We start from the raw sequence: 9078 nt of genomic DNA, 5'->3' as shown, positions 1-9078 counted from the left end.
TCGTTCTCTGATGGAATCGGGGGCTGAACTGAGCCTAGTGGAGGGAGGAGGGTGGGGACGGGGTGAGCTCTGTGAGACATCCTTGCGATTGCCTGGGGCTAGTTTATCCTCACCTTTCACCTGGTGGCCATAGCTGGGGTGGCAGACGCCGTCTTCAGGGGCTGATCGCAATCTTGTACTTCCCTCAGCCCCACCGTCTCCCTGGGTGGAAAGAAAAGTAAGACCGTATGGTTGGGCAGGTTGTTCAGTGCACAAGGGCGCCGAGCCTGTACTCTGCTCAGCAGGCCTCCCTCCGCACACCCAGGCTGTGTCCACCCTGGGGTGCCTTGTCCTGCACACCCAAAGGGCCTGGAAGCGTGAGTGGCAGCCCTACCATAGACGTGTGTGCCCCGCACGGACTGCTTTCTTTGCTCGCGAGGACCGCGCACGCGGTGCCGTCACGTGTGCACCCTGGAAGCTGCCCTGCAGCAGGGCCGAGGCCTCTGTCATTTCAGACTCGGGATTCCCTCCTTCCTCGGGTGCTTTCAAGCGCTTCGGCCCCTCAGCCTTCTTGTGGGTCCACGTCACTCCTGCAGGTGCCCCCTTGGACTGGCTCTGCCAGGCCCCCTTGGGGAAGGGTAGGAGGCAGGGGGACCGGGGGGGGCCGGGCCTGGCTGTGGCCTGCGCTGTGAGTTCCTGCAGCTGGTCTTCAGCGCCCGGGGCCCCGCCCCTGCGCACGGCCGGCCTTCGGTCGCGCGTCCTGGCTCCCAGTGACCAGAAAGTGAGATCAGTGACTGCACTGGCAGGACTTTGGGGGCCGTGACCCCGGCGTCAAACTGGAGGTTTTCTGCTCATTACTCACCCCAGTTCTTGTCAGGATTGAAGTGGTCTCTTAGAATTACATCCTTGTCTAAATAAAGCTGGCATTTTGAAGGACAGTTCCAAATATAAGCTCCTTTTATGAGCGTGGGGAGAGCTTGAGGATGGAGGGGGTTCCCTCCAAAATGCGGGGCTAGTCTGGGGGACCCTGGGGGCTTACCTGCCACATCTCGGCACCGTCGTCCCAGGCCCCCTCCCCGCCCCGTCTTCCCCATCACCCAGAGCGAGAAGCAAGAGGGGACCACGGCCTGCCGCCCAGGAGCTGGCGGCGCAGCTGTCCTTGCCTCCCCCGGGGGTCCTCACACCCACAGCGCTCACCCGCCCACACAGGGGTGGAGGTCACTCGAGTGAAAAATGGGTTTGGGGTGAACTCAGAGCCGGGGTCAAGGCCCTCTCAGCCTCCCCAGAGGCCATAACTAGGCAGTGGCCCCCTGGGGGCCCAGTTTGCATCACAGAGAGGGCCAAGGGGAGGTGGCCTTCCAGGTGCGTCCTTACGCAGCTGCCTGTCCTGGGCTCGGCCACCACCTGTAGCCAGGGTCAGCAGCCAGTGGAGGGGGGAGGGACCGTACAGGTGAGGGCAGGTGGACGGGACAGGGACCCGGGACCAGAGCAGCCTGCTCCGCCGTCTCCAGCCCCCTGGCGGGCAGGCAGGCGGGAGCCAGCGGCCGGCTGTCTGCTAACAGCCTCTGTCCTGACTCTGGGCTGCTCGCAGGCGGGCATCCCAGCCAGCAGCTAAACAGAATCCACATTCATGAGCGGCCCTTGAGTCTTTCCAAAGGCCCGGCCCGCCGCCCTGCAGAATGTGACCATTGCATTTTCTGAATTCCTCCGGGGTGGCCGGGCCAAGGTGGCCGTGTGTAAACGGGGACTGCTTCTCCGGGCCCTGCATGTGGCCGGCCGGGCGCTGCCCTCTGGGGACGCTGCAGAACCGGGTCTCTCTGGGTTCCTGGCTAGGGGCGGGGCCCGGGGGGTGGTCAGTGGGGAATTGCCATGGCCGTGGCTGGACGGGGCGAGGGAGCCAGGACCAGGTCCTGGTACTGGAGGAGGTGGCCCCGTTGGCGGAGGCTGTGGTGCTGTGGGCTGGTGGGCACCTCGCGTCCTACGTCAGCCCTACTCAGCAGGAACCTTGTTTTTAAAAATATATATAGAGAGTTCATGTATCAGAAAATTCACCCTTTTAAAGTGTACACGCCGCCAGTGGTTCTTAGTGTGTTCACAAGGTTGTGCAACCATCACCACCGTGTTGTTCTAGAACATTCTCATCACCCCAGAAAGAAACCTGGTGCCCACTGGCCGTCGCTCCTGCCCTTCCGCCAGCCTGGCGGCAGCTAAGCGCCTTTCTCTCCCTGCGGATTTGCCCATTCTGGACGTTTCACGTGAGCGAAACCACACAGTGGTTTTCTTTCTGTGACTCTCTTCCCTTGGCGTGGCATTCGCCGGGTTCATCTACACTGAAGCCGGGATTGAAACTTTGCTCCTTTTTAAGGCTGAATAATATTCCAGCGTGTGCACGACCACGCAGTGCGTATCCATCGTCCGCGATGGACACCTGGGCACTTTCGCCCTTGAGCTGCGTGGATGACTGTGCTGTGGACATGCGTGTACAGGCGTTTGTGGGGACGTGTGTTTTCGGTTCTCGTGGGTAGACATCCGTGGAGTCACATGGTCACTCTAACCTGTCCAGGAGCTGCCAGACCGTTCCACGCTCCAGCTGCACCATTTCCCGTTCCCGCCAGTGGGTAAGGGGATGGGGACCTTACCCTCTTTCTGTGGACAAGGAAACTGGGGCAGAGAGGCAGAGGCGCTGGCTTGGGGTCACTTGCCAGGAAGAGGGGCCCGGATTCAACCTCTGCCTGGACGCAAAGGGGAGACGGAGGCAAAGAGTGGCCGTCATGACCCCGAGGCCATGTCTTTAAGGACAGTTCCGCAGTCTTGCAGGAGGCTCTGGCCCCCGCCCCTCCCAGAGGCATCTCCCCTGAATGAAAGGGAGGCCAGGTCCCCTTGAGGCCAGACACCGCTGCTCTGCTAAAAATGTATGGTTGCCCGCGCTTCCCCCAGCCTTCCCGAGGGGTTTCTTCCCAGGGTGACTGTGCCCTCCGAGAGGGGCAAGCACATCACTCAGGGACACTGGCTCTGAACTGACACTATTCCCAGGAGATACCAACATCACTTGCTGAGATCAGGTGACCTATGCAGTGTTAGCTCAGGTCCGTCCAAAAGTGGGTCCCGTAACCTGTTCCGTGATTACTTCCACGGTTCCAGAGCACACGGTCAGAAAAGACAAGCCCAACAACTAGCGGGGTCCACGGTTCTCACCCCAGAGAGGTTACAACACTTGCCCAAAGCCCACCCAGCAGAGAGCAGTCAGAGGGGTTGGGGGCTGGGGCCAGGTGTGCCCTCCAGCTCCGTCCAGGGGCGTGCCCTGCCCCGGGCACTCCCAGGCTGGCTCTCGCCATGCAGCCAAGCACGTCATGCTTGGGCCCAGCACAGGGAGCGAGGCGCTGGGGCTCGGTACCCCGACCCGGCAGGCTGGCTTTTCCTTAGCTGTGACACGCGGAGACTGGGGGGAGGTGGGGTCCTCCCTGGCGGCCACAGAGCGACACCACAGGTGCTGCCTCGTGCTTGCGTCTAGCAGTCAGTCATCTGCGCGGGACTGCCCGGGCCAGGCTGTGCTCCAGGCCTGGGCCGCTGTGACCGGGCCACCCCCTCAGTCCTCCTGGGGGCAGCGACTCCAGGAAAGGGGCGAAGGGGGCGTCTGGGCGGGGTCAGGGGAGGCCGGGAGGAAGAAGGTATTCCAGGGGCCGATCCTAGAAAGAGGAGAGCAGGAGCAGGGGAGGCCGGGGGGCAGCACGGGCCCGGCCAGCCGCCGCCCTGGGGAGAAGAGGGCGAGGTGAAGCGGCCGCCTCCCTCACACAGCTCCGGGTCAGCCAGGCTGCGCACCCGCCCTGGTTCTTACCGCACCCTTCTTTGTCCCAGGGGCCCGGGGGGCCACGCGAGAGCAGCCGCGGGGAGGGTGACGCCCTCGCGGGGCCCTGGCCAGGGCTGCAGGGGGCACGGCCCCCCTTCAGCAGTCACACCCCCACTCAGTCGTCGGGCTGGTCTGCACCACGATGGGAGGGTGGGCACTTGGCAGGCGCCGGAGCGGCGGCCAGTGCCGGGTGCCCGTCCCCCAGGAAGCGGGGCCGCTGAGGCACAGAGGGAAGGGCCTGGGCCCGGCCAAGGGGCAGGTCGGGCCGCCAGCGCATCCGGCCCACCTCCTGGCCTGTAGAACCCCTGAGAGGCCGGAGCTTCGCTGCCCGCGCCCCTGCCCTGCGGGGCCGCCTTCAGATCGAGGGAGCCCGAGGCCGAGGCCTGCCCTCGTCGCAGCCAGTGGCCGTGTGCAGCCGTCGGAGCAGGGGTGTGCGTGCATGTGGGCGTGTCTGTGAGCCTGTGCCTGTGTGTGTTGTGGGGTGTGCACGTGTTGAGTGAGTGTGCACACGAGTGTGTCACGCGTGTGGGTACATGTGAGTGCGCTTGTGTGCGGTGTGTATGCACGTGTGTGTGCCTGTGTGACATTGTGTCACGAGTACTGCACGTACACATATGCTACGATATAACCAAAGTACACAGGTAAGTTTAAATGTTCTAGAAACTACATTTAAAAACAAAAAAAGAAACGGGTGAAATTAATTATATTTAAAACAGCACGTCCAAAAGGCCATCACTCCGACATGGGATCAGTACAAAATCAGTGAGGCAGTTTAGGTTCTTGAGGTCCAGTGTGTGGTCGTGGCCGCCGTGCAATGCTGGTCTCCAGGTGCCCTTCAGCTGTGGAATCCCTGACGCCCACCCCTAGCACAGGGCCCCTCCCCCATCCAAACCCTCCTCACCCTTCTCACTGCTTCCTCCAGGAAGTCTCTCCAGACTGCACTTCCCTCTCTGGGCCTCAGTCTCTCCAGGTGGGGTTTGTGACCCTGGAACACACTCCCGTCTCACCCAGGTCTGCTGAATCAGAACTGCCAGAGGCGGGCCTGGGGTCTGCATCTTCATAAGCTCCCCTGGTGCCGTTAAGGCTTTACCCACGTTGAAGTTCAAGACCCTCTTAAGCCCTTATCTTTTTGTCCCCAGATGCCACGTTCTAGGTACGCTGGACAGCAGCTGTGCCCACGCACACCACTTCCTTGCTCACCACCATATCATTACACATGCTGTTTTCCTCTCTTTGGGATGTATGGAAAACTTCTATTCATCCTTCAAAACCCACCTCTAACATTGCCCTGCCTTTCCTCTGAGAAGGCTTCCCTTCCACGGGAGCATGAGTCCCCTCCCCTCCGTTGCTCCTTCTTAATTCTGCCCTGCGCACAGTGGTTCCATGTCTCAAGTCCCTGGTGTGCGGTGCCAGCCCCTCTCCGAGCTCCCGGAGTCTGGCCAGGCCCCAGCATGGAGCGGCCTGTGAGCATGGATGTGGAATGAATCCGCGCGTGCGTGGGTGGGTCGGTCTCTGCAATCTCAGTAAACATCTGGCCACAGGGCCTGGCAGGAAGCTGACCTCAAGGGTACCACTCGGCTGGCAGCCGTCTATAAATACATTCTAAACTCGGACCAGCCCACATGCATTCCTGCTCCCGGAGTGCCCTCCCAGTGGAAGAAAGGCAGCCGGCGGCCCTCCAGGCCTGGCCGGGGTGGTCGCTCCTGGCGAGCGGGAGCATGCCCGCTCCAGGGTCAGCTCAGGGCCCCCGAATCCGATTGTTATGTGAACAAGCTCACCGGCAGGCCAGCGCCCAGGCTGCGTCTAGCTCTGAGAAAGGCTCCCGGTGCCGGCAGCGTGCTTTTCTTGGATGTCCAGGCTGTGTTTATGCCGGGCCGGTGCCTGGGGAATAATTAAAGTCTCAGAGGCTCCGGAAGGGCCTGCCTGCTGTTCGTAGGTGCTGAATCTGTGTGTGCAGGCCCGAAGCCTCCTGTGCCGTGTTGCCCGGGGCCCGTTGAGCAAGAGATTGAGGCTGGTGTTCAGGGGGCTGTGAGCTGAGCCCCGCAGGGCCCAGGGGACCCCGTCGTGTCGGGCAGAATGAGGGTCACGGGAAGGGTCAGCCAGGCTGGGGTCCTCAATGTGTCCCCTCCTGGGCCCTCAGTCTCCCCACTCGCCCCGCAGCACAGCTGTGCCTCCTGGCACAGGGGCGCAGACCTGTATGGCCGGCAATCGGTCTGCAGGGGCTTTGCCAGCCAAGGGCCAGGCCTGGTGTGCGGCGACGGACCATTGTTCCCCCAGAAGGTGGAGTGGACGCCATCTGGCAACCAGGCGTCTCGGGCACGTGTCTCCAGGAGAGGTTGTCAGGCCCCGAAGTGTAGAGACCGCTTCTGATCTTCTGGTGGCCGCACGAGGAAAAGAAGCAGGTGGCGTGAGCTTTCATGATGTGCTTTATCTAGCGAGCATCTCAACGTGTCGTCTGTAAAAGTGACCAGAGAGCCATTTCACCTTCTTCCGGGCTCATCTTCGAAGGCCGGGTTTGGGGGGCGAGGGGGAGCGTTACTGCGTGCACTCAGGACAGCCTGGGAGTAGGGGGAGGGGGTCGCGCTCCCATCCCAGCTCCCCAGGGGCGCTCCCTCGGGTCGGGCCTGGCGTGTCCTGGCGTCCGGCTGTGCCTGGTGGGTTCATGGCCCCGGAGGCCCGGGGACGTGCAGGTTCCAGTGGGTGAGTGAAGGAGACTTGCGGTGTCCGCGGGGACTCAGGGCTCAGGGACTCCCAGCGTCGTGGTTTCCATGGGGTCTCCGTCCTCATGGTCCCCACAGACAGCCGTGTCCACCCCGGGCCTGAGAGGCCTGCCTTTCACCTGCTCCCGCCCAGCCCCTTCCTACTCCCCTGGAGGCCGCCTCGGCCCAGGCAACCTCAGGCTGGCTCAGGCGGCCCCCACAGGGCTGGATCAGCCCTGGGACCCCTCTCCCTGGGACAGACTCTGCAGGCGGGTCCTCAGAAAGTTTCGGAAAGGAGGAAGTTTCTCTGTGACCACAGCCAGCCAGTTAGGAAGCTCTGGAGGTGGGCGGGTGGACACGTAGACGACACGTAGGTGCACAGGTTATCGTGCGTGGTATATTGTTACACGTATAGCACTGTATATTATATAGTGTCGTGTACGGCATATCACCCTAAACGTTTAACTGTGTGTAAGTATATGTGTAATGTTATATAAGGTGCACATGTGGGTTACTGGGGTCCTGTGCCGTTCCATGTACCACGTGCCAGGCACCGTGCTAGGATTTTGCCCAGATGATTGGTGTTCCTCTCACTCTACCCCTCCGGGCAGGTAATATTAAGACACTACAGTTCCCATTTGAGGCTCCGAGGCTGCAGGGACTCGTCCGAGGTCACACACCCAGCAAGGGGTAGGGGTTGGAACCCCGATGTCAGCTCCAGGAGGCCGTCTGTCCATCCCACCATATGGCCCCCACCACCGAGAGCACTGACGGCCTTGAGACCGTCCCTCCCCTCCGGACACCTGTCCCCGAAGGCCACGGCCCTGGGCTGTCCCAGGTGGGCTCTGCCACCTCAGCCCACGCTGGTCATCTCGCCGCCGGCCGAAGCCCCTCCGCCCAGGCCCCCGCACAGGCGGGGTCACCCGCGGGGATGTCTGCTGTCCGTTCACTCATCTTCCGTTCCCATCTGACACCCCACTCTGGGTCCTTTCTCCTTGTCACCCCACTTGCGGCTTGACCGCGTTCTCATGCGTCGATTCTCTTGAGTACAGGTGACAGAACAATTCCTGATTGGCATGTGGGGTCGAGAGGGCCCTGGGATGCTCAGGTTCCCCGGGCGATGCCTGCGAGTCGGCCTCTCAGCCGCTCGGCTCCGCCTTTGCTGCACTGGCCTCACAGGAGACCCTCCTGAGGGGGGCAGAGAGACCGCATGGCTCAGGCCTCTGTCCCACCCGCCAGCCCAGCAGAAGGTCCTGGGAAGCCTCTCCTTGGTGGATTCGTGCTCACCACTCCCGGGTCTCCGTGGCCTGAGGATGCCCTGGGGCAGGTCTGTGTCGTGCGCCCGCCCCCGGACCTGAGGTGGGAGCGGCCCTCCCAGTCTCACGGCCTGGGCCTTTCCCCTCCCCGGCATCGTCTGTCCCTCATCACAGGGTCTGCCCGCCCCTCTCCCGGCTGTTGGGGAAGGGAGGGTGAGGACAGAGGGAGGTGGGCAGATTTCAGGGTCCTCAGGAGGAGGGGAGGGCAAGGCTGTGCGTCCTCCTAAGTCAGTAAATGAGAGTGCGAATATTTATTTCTATAGGTATTCTGTATGTATGTGTGAGACAGATAGATGACGGATGGATGGAGAGAGAGATAGATAGATTCTCTCTGTGAGATTGCTTTTAGACGTGAACCAAGGTTTCAGTGGCTGCAAAAGTTGGAAACCCCCAGGCTAAGACGACCTCAGACCCCTTGTTCCAGACGTCCTGGCACCCTGGCATCCGGGAGTGACAGTCGAGAGAGGAACCTGGCCCTCATCCCCGAGCCTCCCGTTTGGGGCACAGGCCCCAGGGTGTTAGGGCTCCAGGACCCTGGGGCACAGGTCAGAGGCATCTCTGTGCCGGCCGGGTTGGCACATGGCAGACGGCGCCGCTTCCGTCAGCACGCTGGACAAAGCTGAGTCAGAGAAAACAAAACAAAGGCCTCAGAAAGTGCTTTCTCTCAGCAAATAGAGACAGTGCTGGAGGAAGTGAGCGTCCCCTTCCTCGGATGAGGCTTTGATCCCTGCCCCTCCCGCTGCGGAGTCCGAGGGGCTCCTACGGTGACCGTGGAGGGGGGGGCGAGAGGGGCACGGGGCCCTCCCCTCACTTCTCACCGAGGTCCCCCTGCTCAGGACACATCTGGGTGCAAAGGTGCGCTCACTGGGGAGGAGGATGGGCTGGCCGGCACCCCGAGGAAGGGGGACAGCAGTTCTGCACATGAACTTGCATCTGCGTCCTTGGCAGTAGCCCGGAGCGTCTGGGACAGGGATTGTGAGCAGACGGTCAGGTGGGATCCAAGTCGCTTTCCCACGGGAAAACAGTCATTTTCATGGGTCCCGGGACAGAGCTGATGGTGATGACGTTACAACAGCCGTCACTGGTCTGCACTTACTGTGCTGAGAGCTTGAGTTGCACCATCCTGTTGAATCCACTCAACACCCCACTTAGAGAAGAAAGCTAAAGCTGAGAGGTTTTGAGGACTACAGCTACCCACTGCTGTGTAACAAGCAGCCCCAGCTAGGGGATTCACACA

General features: G+C 61.8%; 1 protein-coding gene across 2 annotated transcripts in view; it reads left to right on the top strand.

The window, feature by feature from the left end:
• The window catches only part of ZNF469 (zinc finger protein 469), a 50585-nt gene that overhangs the window by 3221 nt on the left and 38286 nt on the right, over positions 1-9078 (top strand). The gene's annotated exons all lie outside the window — the stretch shown is intronic.

The sequence above is a fragment of the Tursiops truncatus genome, chromosome 19 (assembly GCF_011762595.2).
Source record: "Tursiops truncatus isolate mTurTru1 chromosome 19, mTurTru1.mat.Y, whole genome shotgun sequence".
In the NCBI taxonomy this organism is placed as follows: domain Eukaryota; kingdom Metazoa; phylum Chordata; class Mammalia; order Artiodactyla; family Delphinidae; genus Tursiops; species Tursiops truncatus.
This window is presented reverse-complemented; position numbering and strand designations above follow the sequence as displayed.